The sequence below is a fragment of the Trachurus trachurus genome (assembly GCF_905171665.1).
Source record: "Trachurus trachurus genome assembly, chromosome: 3".
NCBI classification, from domain to species: Eukaryota; Metazoa; Chordata; class Actinopteri; order Carangiformes; family Carangidae; genus Trachurus; species Trachurus trachurus.
Window position 1 is genome coordinate 9,604,546 of NC_139893.1, and position 12,269 is coordinate 9,616,814.

The following is a 12,269-nucleotide window of genomic DNA, read 5'->3' on the forward strand; positions in this document are numbered from 1 at the left end:
GCGACAGTGTTGTTTGCTCTCTTGGTCGCTAACAGAACTAGCTTTCCAAGCTACAGTAGTAGAACGGTTCTAGTTCAGACTAGAGCTGCTACTTACGATTCATTTCATTGTTGATTATTTAATACGATTAATTGATTAGTTGTTTGGTCAATAAAATGTAAAAAAAAATGTTGGAAAATGTCAATCAGTGTTTCCCAAACCAGAAGATGACGTCCTCAAATGTCTTGTTTTGTCCACAGACCAAAGAGAGACTCAGTTTATTGTCATAAAGGAACAAAGAAACCAGAAATATTCACATTCAAGAAGCTGAAATCAGAGAATTTTGACTTTTTTTTCTTAAGAAACTCAAATCGATTATTTGATTATTAAAATAGTTGACGATTAATTTAATAATCGATTATTGTTCGATTAATCAATTAATTGTTGCGGCTCTAGTTCAGACCAATCAGTGGCAAAGAGTCCTGTGTGTTAACATATCATACAGTATAATCCAGCTACTACTGATTATTGTGGGTATGTGCACAAAAACACATCTGTAGCATGTAAAATTTTCAAAGGTGGCACGGCATCAAATGCTGTTTGGGCTAATTTACCTGGATATTTGTATGTGGTTATCAGCTCTGTGTTGCCTTCAGATATACAGTAACACAACGTGCAGTTTGGCTTATTCAACCTAAGAGGGACATTAATTCACCAGCCGATCGCTGTGGTTTGGTTTTAAGAATCATCTACCCAAGCACGTGTCCTGAGGATCCTTGACCTCCTGAAAAAGCAGACACTCAGAGGGAAGAGCTCAGTGTGAGTGCGCTTATAGAAACAGGTGTGTGTGTGTGTGTGTGTGTGTGTGTGTGTGTGTGTGTGTGTGTGTGTGTGTGTGTGTGTGTGTGTGTGTGTGTGTGTGTGTGTGTGTGTGTGTGTGTGTGTGTGTGTGTGTGTGTGTGTGTGTGTGTGTGTGTGTGTCAGAGCCAGAGGTCATCCTGAGAGTTGTAAGCCCAGACTATGTCCATCACTCTTCTCTGGATCTCTGCCATCTATTGCTCATTATCATCATAATTATTATGAGTTCTACACCCTGCTTCCTTTTTAAATAATGTCTTACTTGATGCAAGGGGTAAAACATTTCAAATAAATTCTGAGGCAGTGTTATTACAAGTCAACGTACACGTTACTGATTTACAGTTCTTATAGCTCGGTATTAGCTGCACTTATCAACAGAACAGAAAGGAATCTGGAACTGAAGTCTTTTTGAGCATTTGGGGAAACTGTTTCATTTGTTGTTTAAATCAATCACTCTGTCTTTTATCATTGTTCTGTTTGCTGCCTTCCCATGAGCATATGAAAGCTACAGTTTAACTGCAGGGTCTGTAATAGATGTCTGTGTAAGCGCTCTCCGGCAGTAGATGGAAAACTAGACATACACCTCTGCACAATAAATCTTATAGTAATTTTCCGAGCCTGCGTGACAACTAATGGCACGGAGAAAAGCTCCGTGCTTTGTGTATTTGTCTTTGCATTATTGTGCGAGTGAGTGTGTGCCATTAAAACACTGCTGAGTTGGTGATATTTTAATTGTGAATATGAGACATTCTTTTTTTTTTGCATTGTATCCACAGATTCCTGTGTGAACCAAAATAAGAGGTCAGGGAGGAATAACTGGGAGCCTGCTGGGCTGCTGGGAGTAATGCTGCTGTTTGTAAGTGGCCTGTTTGGATGAACTGTCACCGTTGTACAAAGATGTGTATGTTTGAACAGCGGATAGTAAGTAATTAATACAGCGATGCTGTCGTGTAGCGGCAGGGCTGCTATTTCACAACTCTGATGACTAAACACCGGAGGGAAGGGGAGCAGTGAGGGGCGCCTGGAACAATATTTTACTCATTTGGATCTGCTCAATGCTACAGCCGTTGCACCCAGTGAATCTGTCAGACAACACCATTTCCCCAAGAACAGCTGCTATTTATCTGATTTTCTCATTAGAGTTGACTCATGACTTCATTGTGCTGGCTTTGGCGGAGGCAGTGAAGTGCCTAGGTATGGCTCTTTATAACAGCTGAGACTCGCTCTCCCTGATGTTACTGGATGTAGGAACATGTAACACCTGTCTATGTTCCCTTTTTCCTGATTTTCAGCCATCAGGTAAAATTATGTTGAGCATAAGATTTTTTTTTTTCTTATCCCATATCTGTTTCCAAACCTTGCAGAAACACTCTCAACCAGATGCTCAATATTCTTTACATGTGTGTAACTTTCAGCTTATTTCTATCTACTTTGAGCGCAGGTGAAAGAAAAGACGTTGGGATGGATCTCGAGAGTCATCAAACATGGATACAAGAACAGTATGTAAGAACAGCTCAGACCCTTAGCAATGTTTTAATCCTTGGAGGTGAAGGACTTAGGAAATCTTGCTAATTTCACAGATGGTTTAAAATAGATTAGTGTGGAGTAGCAGCTCCCGGAGAAGGGCTGACCCACCAGGCTCCCTGTGCAGCTGCCAAAACCCTGCGCCTGATGCTCAGAAGTGCCTTCCAAAAGTCCTGCAAGGTTAAACTCAAACTTAAGCATCCTGAAAATGCCATTCTTGTTATAGCTTTAATGCATCTTCAGCAAACTTTATCTTTTTCCTTTTGTTTTGTGTTTGGAAAAGCTAAATTTCTGTGATTTTTTTTATTTTATTACAATTTTGGTTTTCTGGTAACAGTATCATCGGCATTAGCTTTTTCACATTTTCTTTTTTTTCCCCATTAAAATCAGATGTCGATCGTCTTGTGTTTTTGACTTTAACATTTGTGGCCTTGGGAAAAATAACTTTTATTCTTACTGTTGGCTAAGACAATGTCCTGGAGGACAAAGGATTTTAATTTGAAATCCGAGTCTGCCTCCTTTGCCACAGTTACCATTCTTTCCTGTTACTTTGTGTTCTCTCTCATTAGACATTTAGCACAATGCATCCAAGAGCCATTTTCTGTAATGGAATAAAGGAGTGAATCAGACTCTGCATGGTATTTTGAATAGGCCAAGCCTGCTGCTAGAGCTGGGCTGTGTCCGAGTAGGCCTGACACAACTCTGGCCTGGCTGAAAAGGCCCAGCTTGGAGTTAATGTGGGAAGACAATGGCACAGGGTGAAAAACTCAACATGGTTTTGTTGGACTTGTCATTCTTTGGTGCATAGCTGTGAGGAGAGCCTAGGAACCATCTGAATGTTATTTGTGCTTTTTTGACCCATATTTGGGACAGCTTTCACAAAGCCCTTGTGAGAAGGTTGAAACAATGGAGAGGCGCTTTCAGAAGAGGGACAGGCCCTGACTTCAGCCAAACCCATCTTGGACCTGCTTCACTGAAATGTGTTTGTCTCCAAGAGGCTGACATCATCGCACAGCTATTGGTTGATTTTAACTATGCTGGAAAAAGGTTAACAATCACTAATAATTCAGTTATTATTTTAATCATAACAAAGATGTGAGGTTATAATTTGAAACAAAAGAAAGGTACATTAACAAGAGAGGACGTTACTGTGTGTTAACAGCTGGGGAAAATGTCTACATCTTGGGTGTGAAATGTAGACAAAATTCTTGGTGTTTGATTTATTTTCATTTTCTTTTAAAGCGTGGATGTTATGTATTATTTTGCATATCTTCTTGCGGAACTGAGATGATACTGAAAATGTGTTTCTATCTATGTAAATCAATCAGATTTCTGAGCACAGTTGTTAGGAACACTGGGTCGCTAAATGAACTTTTGAAAATCCACATGGGACAATATTTCAGAAAATGTAATTTTGCATACTGTTTCACATCATTGCATCTCCTCGGTGCATTTGTCTCCCAAAGCATTTGACTGCATTTCTGTGGGGAAGAATAAATGCGTAATGTTTTTTAAAAGCATCTCTGCTCCCTCGCCTTTTTTCAAGAATTTAACAAAATAAAGGTTTCTTTCTCGCAAATGTGTTATTCTCTCATAGCTACCACTCAGCTCTCTCATGCATATGTGAATTACACACCTTTATGAATATGTAAATGTTGCGAGAATGCCTCATTAATTAGTAATTCATGCATTTTTCACAAGCCCAATACTTTGCCAGTGTAGTCTGATGAATTATCAGGCAGAAGTTAAAAAAAGGGATTCATCATCACGTTTTCAGAGGTTTTGAGCTACATCTGTAATTTGTGTAGTTCAATGAATATGATTTGCGTCGCTTTTTTTTTTATGGCAGTATCATTGCAGCTGTCTTGTTATATGATCTATGGATCTCTACTTGGAGTCTCCAAGTGCACTTCGAATGTTAACAGGAATATTTCACTATTTCACTATGTAGATGTTTACTTACATCATTATATTCTGGTTGCAAAATTAAAACGCAAGATGTCAAAGGAACATCTCATGCAATACACACAGTGTAGTCAACTCAAATCAACCTGCACAAGTGCTACAACTTAAAGCCTCACAGAGTCATTTAGTCCATGTGCACTGGGGTTTTTGTAAATCTTTCTCTTGCTCCACTGAAAATGTTAAAGTATGAAAATGTTAGTTTTAAAAGAGGAGGTTGCGGCGGGGGGGACATACTGTAGTGTTCAAAATTATTTTGCTAAAAATGTGTAATGTTCTTGGGTTTTGAACATAGACACGTTTGCAGAAATATGGATCTTGTGTGTTTGTGTTAATTTCTACATATAAGGCAAGTCAGAGGGAATTTAGAAAATGTTACTGAACATATTTCCATAGTTTTATTACCTAATGCAAACTAGAATAAACTTTAGTTTTATAGATAATTATTCAGCATTCAATGGTGAAAATATTTACAAAAATGCTAAAACCTCACTAACAGTTAATTCATTTGGTTGGTTACACTTGGTTAGAGTGAACAAATGACCCAGCCAAACACACAGAGTTTCTCTATGGGGTTTTCTCATTGTCTCTGTGCGTGTCCACGAGTGTGTGTGTGCGTCTTGTTTAATCTTGATACTCACTTGAATTGAATATACAGTCCTACCCGTGTACAGCTGTACTGTCTTGGGGTTTCCTGGACGTGTGGCTTTTAAATGAGCCCTCCTGTTAAATCATTACTACGTTCAGGAGAGGTGCACACCCGCCGAGAGCAAGTGCAAATACATTATATTAGCGTGTACTGGCCAGTGCACGTTGCTGGACCATGAATTTAACATGAGGGCGTGGAGGCAGAAGAAGTACTGGGGGGGATGTTGCCTTTTCTGTTGGGGATTCAAGTCTGCTTACCTTACGGATGCAGCCACTTTGTTCCTGCGTCCCTATTGGTGTAGGAACATTTTTATGTAAATGGACAAAGGGGGTTGGGTGGGAGGTGGTGGGGTGGGGGGGTCTTTGTTGTAAACATGAGTGTACTCTGAGGAAAGGGTGCCAGGGGACTTTCAAGCAGTAAATATGTGATGGCAGGGGGGGGGGGGTTAAAAGAAACAAACAAATGTGTCATCATAATAATGTATACCACTTTACAATTCAAAAGTGCAACATTAAATCATTCATCTGGATTATTTTAATGAAACTGTATTAGTTTTGAATAATGCGTTGTGGGGTGTGTGTGTGTGTGTGTGTGTGTGTGTGTGTGTGTGTGTGTGTGTGTGTGTGTGTGTGTGTGTGTGTGTGTGTGTGTGTGTGTGTGTGTGTGTGTGTGTGTGTGTGTGTGTGAGGGGGGGTGATTTAGTATCTTTGCGCTCACTCAAGGCGCTCTCTGAGGTATGACAGTGAATCAACTTAGCTGGACATATGGATCGTTTACTCAGAGAGCCACTGGCTCGTTCCCTCTCAGTTATTTGTTTAAAATACGGCACGTTTTCCAGTCAAGTAAAGTAATAACCTGCTTGTTTGTGTTTTTATTACCAATCTAAAATGTATCTTTTTACTTTTGTTAGATAAGAACCGAACAAAAAACTAGATTTCCCATGAACCCTTCCGTTTGCAAATACTCAAACCCACATAAACTTTAACATCCTATCGTTATACTATTTGAGGTAAGAGTAGTTAATGCAATGATGGGTGTGTAACACAAAGATAATAAGACAAATTGTGTCACGGATTTGCTCCCAGCAAGTCATAAGTAGAGCAATCACTTATAAAATGGGTAATAAATAATGATTAGTGTATACTACTTGACTTGGTAATGAGTCCAACAGTGGCAGGTAGCAGCAAGTCCCCAATCTTTGCACATGCCCACTGGCGTTCCCACATTGTTGCTGTTGTTGATCGGCAGTCAAGCTCTAAACGCAGCTTCTCGCATCTCAATGTGATTTCAATTATGATTTCATGGATGAATTTTCTACAGTGCTCCACTATGTTATGAAACATGCAGCTGACTCTACAAACGACTTAATGTGCAGAACATAAGCCGATGCAGGATCTCTATCCTTCACGCTGCCACGGCCGCTGCTGCCACTACGCCTCAGGATACAAAGGTCACACCACGTTGCCAAGACAATCCAGCAGTCTATTGGAAAAATACGACGACTGGATGTGCCCAAATGTTGAAAAGAGAATGTGCAATTTGAGCTTTTATAAAAACAGGGTTACAACTTGGACATGTACTGACGACTGCCAAAGACAGGGGGAATGACACAGGATCAGCGAGGAAACATCTGCTGACAACTCTTGTGATGTTGACGGATCGCCAACTTGCTTTTCTGCATCCAAGAACGCACATTTGGTTATTGTATAATTTAACAGTGTGTGTGTGTGTTTATAGATGTTTTTGCATGCAACTGAATATTTGTGTTTGTTCAGTAGCTGTTTGCTCCAGTTTGGTTCTTGGATCTTACACAATGTTAAATAGAGCAACCAATAAGGTTTCATCGGCCGATCTTTTTATTGTACTGAGGGAAAATACAAATTAGATCATACTGTACCACTGTTGTGAACCGGTTGGTCTACAAGGTGAACATTTTATTGAGTCTTTGCTACTTTTTGAATCCCTGTGCCGAGTATGTGGATATTTTGACTGTTAAAAAGACAGATAAGATGAGTAAAAGGATAAATAACATGCATGCACAAGAAACCATTCTGTTTTCTCTGGCTGGGTTGGAAGAGACGTGTTCGTTGCTCCTGTTGTGCAACGATTTTACTTACGATTCTTTAGGATTTGCTCTCTTCTGTTGGGGACATGTCTCGTCTCCGTAGACACAGTGGTGGTGGTGATGAAAAACCGACATAAGATTAAAACATGGTGTCTGAGGATTTCAACATTGTCTCCTCTGCAAATTTAACATATTACAAATCATATTACACCAAGCTTGTCAAGCATTTGGCTTCTGATAATTACTATGCAATCATATAGATGCAAATGATATTAAATATTCATTTACTCGTTCCTTGAGGAATAATGGTGATGGAAAAATCTTGGAAGTTGTTTTCTATTTTTAATGATTTTTTTTTCTTTTTCTTTTTTTTTCAAACAAAGTTAAGCTTTGGTGTGATGAGATTCATATTTTGTCTGGCTGTGACAGGATAGAAACACACTAAAGGATTTTTCTCACTGTGAAGGCTGGCTGAAGTCTCTCATATTAACCTAAGGAGTTAAGTGTTAGTCCATATATTGAAGGAAAGCAGCTCCACATTTCTAAACCCTCCCCTCATTCATGCTCTAGCCAAAGAGATTGACATAGTAATAAACTGATGTTAATTAGACACACTTTGAAATTCTCCATTCTGCTCCTCTCCATGCCCTAGTGGAGCTGGTGGCTTATTAAATCATTTGCTGCTCTTGGGTGATCTTCTTTTGAATCTTGGTCTGACCCTCCGGGCACAATTTATTTTTATTTCAAAAAAATTTTAGCAGCAAATTTTGCATTAGTTCAAGAGAATTATAAATCATTATTACACAGGCCGACACTTCAAACATTTTGTTTAAGAGTTTTCTGCTCGATGAGGCATCAAAGGAGATGTTCACACTGATGACTGTTACACTGGCACACATCCATTCATTAGCACACTGAAGTTGGCGTGATGATGTTTTGTACATGTAGTACCACACAAAACTGGATCTACAGCTGCCACCTTTGGAAGCTTTTGTTATAGAAAAGGGGAGGTTCTGAATAACAACCACAACAAAGATGTCACCAACAGTTTACCAAAACAGAGTGAGCGCCTAATACTGACAGAAGAAAAACTCTGTTGTTTTCAGATGTGCAGAGCTAGATAATCAAGCTTTTCTTATCTAATACAATATGATGGGTGGATTTGATAACATGGGTTAGTGTCTAGTATTTGATGGTGCAATCATGAAACAAATGTGATGCTTCAGATTGTTTGACACATATATAACAATCAACATCTTGCTGCTATGAGCACTCTGCACTTTGCCTACCTCATACATGGTTCTGTATTGTCTAATTGTGTCTTTCTATGTCTCACAAGTAGCTTGTGGTCTGTGTATTCTGTGTATTTTATCATTTTTATGTTTTGTGTAGGGACTACAGATGGAAATTAGCTGTGAGCTAAATCTGGTGCAACCATAACCATCTCTTCATTTTTTTTTTCTGCAAATGATTAATGTAATTGCACACTGTCCCTTATTAAACTAAACTAAACTTTGACATAAGGCTGCGTCAGGTAGTTATTTATGGTCAATACTAGCCCCGCCCATTTGACTTGTTCCAGCTCTAGAATAATAGCTATCTAACAGGTCCAAACAATTCATCCCCATGTTAAATACCACTAGGTTGCTGGGTAGTAAAGACATGAAGTGATCTGCCAGTAGACTAAGAAGAAGAAGAAAGAGAAGGAGAAGGAGAAGAACAAGAACAAGAACAAGAACAAGAACAAGAACAAGAAGAACTCATCTCATGAAGTCCTACTACCAAACCAAGGATGTCATGGAGTCAGTGTATTTACCTGTGGTGGCTTCATACTGGTGCACTCTGAGTTGAGGGAAGTAGCAATGAGAGCCGGTGAAGAAGCTGCTGAGCCAGGAACCTGTGGACAAAATACGTGTTTTAGCCACTTTTACAAAACGCCCACCGAAAAAAAAGTCAAAATCAGCTGAATTTATTTTGAATATTTTCTTTCCTTTAAACAGCACCCTTTACTTTAGCACAACATTTTCTCACCTGTTGAACTACTGCATTAATACACACAAGTGCAATGAATGATGCTGCAGCTGAAGATCTGCTCTCTGAGTCAGAGAGAGATATTTGCAGGTGCACTTGTACACAGGTATACAACATGGGGAAAGCAATCTTCAGGCTGCCCCAAAACTATTGTTCTTTACATTTCATAAGACCTAATACAAAGTATAAGTATAGTAAAAGTCATACTTGTCATACTACAGTACATAGACACACTAAACTAGTCCTTTATTATGAGTGCATGAGTCATATTGTGCTTATGACTCACTAAAAGATCCCTTCTATACAGGAACAAGTGAAAATATAAAATGAATTCATAAATTAGGCCAACTGGTGCTCTTTAAACAGCTGATTAGGGTTTAAGTCTCAGAAGTCAGACCATGATTTCTATTACCCTCATCTCATTTAGATGACACATTCAACATGCACTGAACCAGTGTAATTGTGAGACTTGAGAGGCGTTGTGAATAATACCATTGTTAAGGTTTCAGCAGCGCCTTTGGCATGACCAGTGGAACAGAAAGTAGTCTTACAATCAATTATAGTGGCATGATTAGCAGGGTTTTGTCTCCCAGTCCCACAGAGCCACAGAAAACCAGCTCAATTACCCTCCACCCAGAGGTGGCAGAGTCTTTTGATTTACCCTGCCTTTTAAATGTCTACTGTAATTCTAATATGTCTCATTATGGACCATAGCCTCAATCCTGGCCAACAAACACTTAAACACTGACGAAGATCAGAGGAATGTCCAGAATCCTAACCCCTAATGTTCTATGTGCAATCACAATTAATTGAAATAGATCTGAGCTGAAAAACACAAATCATTCCAACATCCAGCATGTGATTATTACTCCTATAATAAAGCAGTGCCATCATTACGTTCGGCTGATCCTCAGCACCGAGGAACGTGGATAAAATATTCATAGTAAAATGTGAATATTCATGGATATTATGCAAAGAATAGATACATCAAAAGAAAGGTTTAAGGGGTAGTCACGGAGGATCCTGGGTTCTCTGTTATTATATGTTTACAGTGACAGATAGTAGAAAGTAACACACACAACAAAATAAGAAGATGAATGAGAGGAAAAAGGAAGAGGAGGAGACAGAGGGGAAGGACATGCTGTGCCAATTAAATGCTCCTGGAAAATATCTTAATAATGAACATCAGAGTAAAGTTTCACATTCATTTAAACTGTTGGCAAGCTCAAATATAATGTGCATTACGCATGAAAATAGAAAGAGGGAATTGAGATCATATTGAAAAGTATTAATTTATCAGTTTATTGGTTTTGCAGTTAAGTACAGTGTATTTCATTTGAGGATTTGGCAGTTATCTCCACTGTGGTTTTGTGCTTAAAAGATGTAAAAGGCCTTGTCTGAAAAAATCATCTGACTCGCTTTTTAAAAAAAAAATTACTCTCCTCTGGAAAAAAGTCTTGAATGAATTATTGCAGTCCATTTATGTTGTTAATTCGTGGGATAAATGGTGTTGGACGGCCGAATATCTACGTTGTCAGAAATTTGGCGCATTGTTGAGACACATGTTCGCTTCTGGAATCACTGCAACAAAAATCAAACTTTGACATCTGTTTCATATTAAGACTCTGGTTTTAAAAGCTTTCAACTAGTCCACTAAATTGTAATGCAATTTTTCCAGAGCCCGTGTTCTCAATGCGTCTCCCTACAGCTAAGGATGTAATGGTGTGTGGTTTAAAATATAATGTTGGCTCTCTGGAGCAGTTGTCATCTGGTTTCTTGTGACTGGCTCTTCCATCCCAGGCCTCAAAATATAGGTATGATTATGAGTGAACAAGCAGAAAGTGAGATGTGGACGGGAAATGAAAGTTGTTAGCTATGGATTTTACCACTGCAAAACAGGCTCCGTTTTACGGCCAAGGTTTTGTTGTAACTGGACGAAAGTCACAGTCATTTTTACTGTACATATTGTTCTTTTAAATCTCAAGGATTGATTGCTGTATACACATTTCTTAAGATTATTTAAACAGAGCTCCAAACACTCAAGATGCTAAATGATATAGTACTTGAAATCCTTGGCCTCGCACCCAAAATCATTCCTCTCTCCAACTTAGAGGTGTTGCAATAGGGCAGGCAGCTCTGCAAGGCCTAGGGCCCCGGGCTGGAAGGGGGCCCCCCAAAGACGGCTGACATTGGTCCATATCACTGACGAATGACATGATGTTGCCAAAGGCATAGTATGCACAATGCTACCAACGCCAATGTTAATTTCTCCCATTAGCAGTAGAATTATGCATTTGTTGTCAAATGCTAACATTGATTTGATTTTGCTGTCAGTACATCAGCATGTTCTGTCCAAACTGTTACTCTTTTGTATTTGGAAGAGGAAGGTATATATCTACAAGCATTTTCTGGTATAAATGTTGCATTAAACAACATAGTAACATGAAGCATTTAAGTTGTTACTGCAAAACTGAATCATCAATGGTTTGGGGCCAACAGGGTGCCTCTTGCCTGGGGCCCCCAGAGTGTCTAGAAACGCCCCTGCTCCAACTAACTCCCAGAAAGATGCCCTGGTCTTTGCCACCATACCCACAGTTGATCCTCATGGTCTACCTCGATGAGAGATCCAATCAGTTCCATCTCAAAAATTATAGATATACGACAAAGGAGGGGAAAGACATTTCAATGTACTGGCCACCCATTCTTTTCTCTCTTTGCTTTCTGCACCAATGATCTCATTCCTTTACTAACTCACAAACATTTATAAATATAATGTTCCCCATTTCCACCATATGAATTCCTCTTCATCAAATCTATAAATGCATTTATTTGACAGTCTTGGTTTGCATTAAATGTGTGTATACTCTATTCTATTATGGTAATGGTAACTCCAAGAAAGTGGAGGGATTGCTCTGTTAAACCACTGTCTTGATACTTTTCTTAGGCATAAGAGGACAAGATAAGAGATAAGAATAGTTAACAAAGAATTTAAAAGAAGAATGTTCTTTTAAGGATCAGTTTAAGACACGCAGACACCATTCCTGCAACCAATGACACTTTGATTCCAGAAACTCTCATACATATGATTAAAAAAGTATACTAATTTATGTTGCAATGGAAACCGTGTGGTGTAATGCACGTCTGAGAACCACAGAGAAGCATATGTTGCCTATCTGACGCAGCGAGCATCAGAACAGAGGG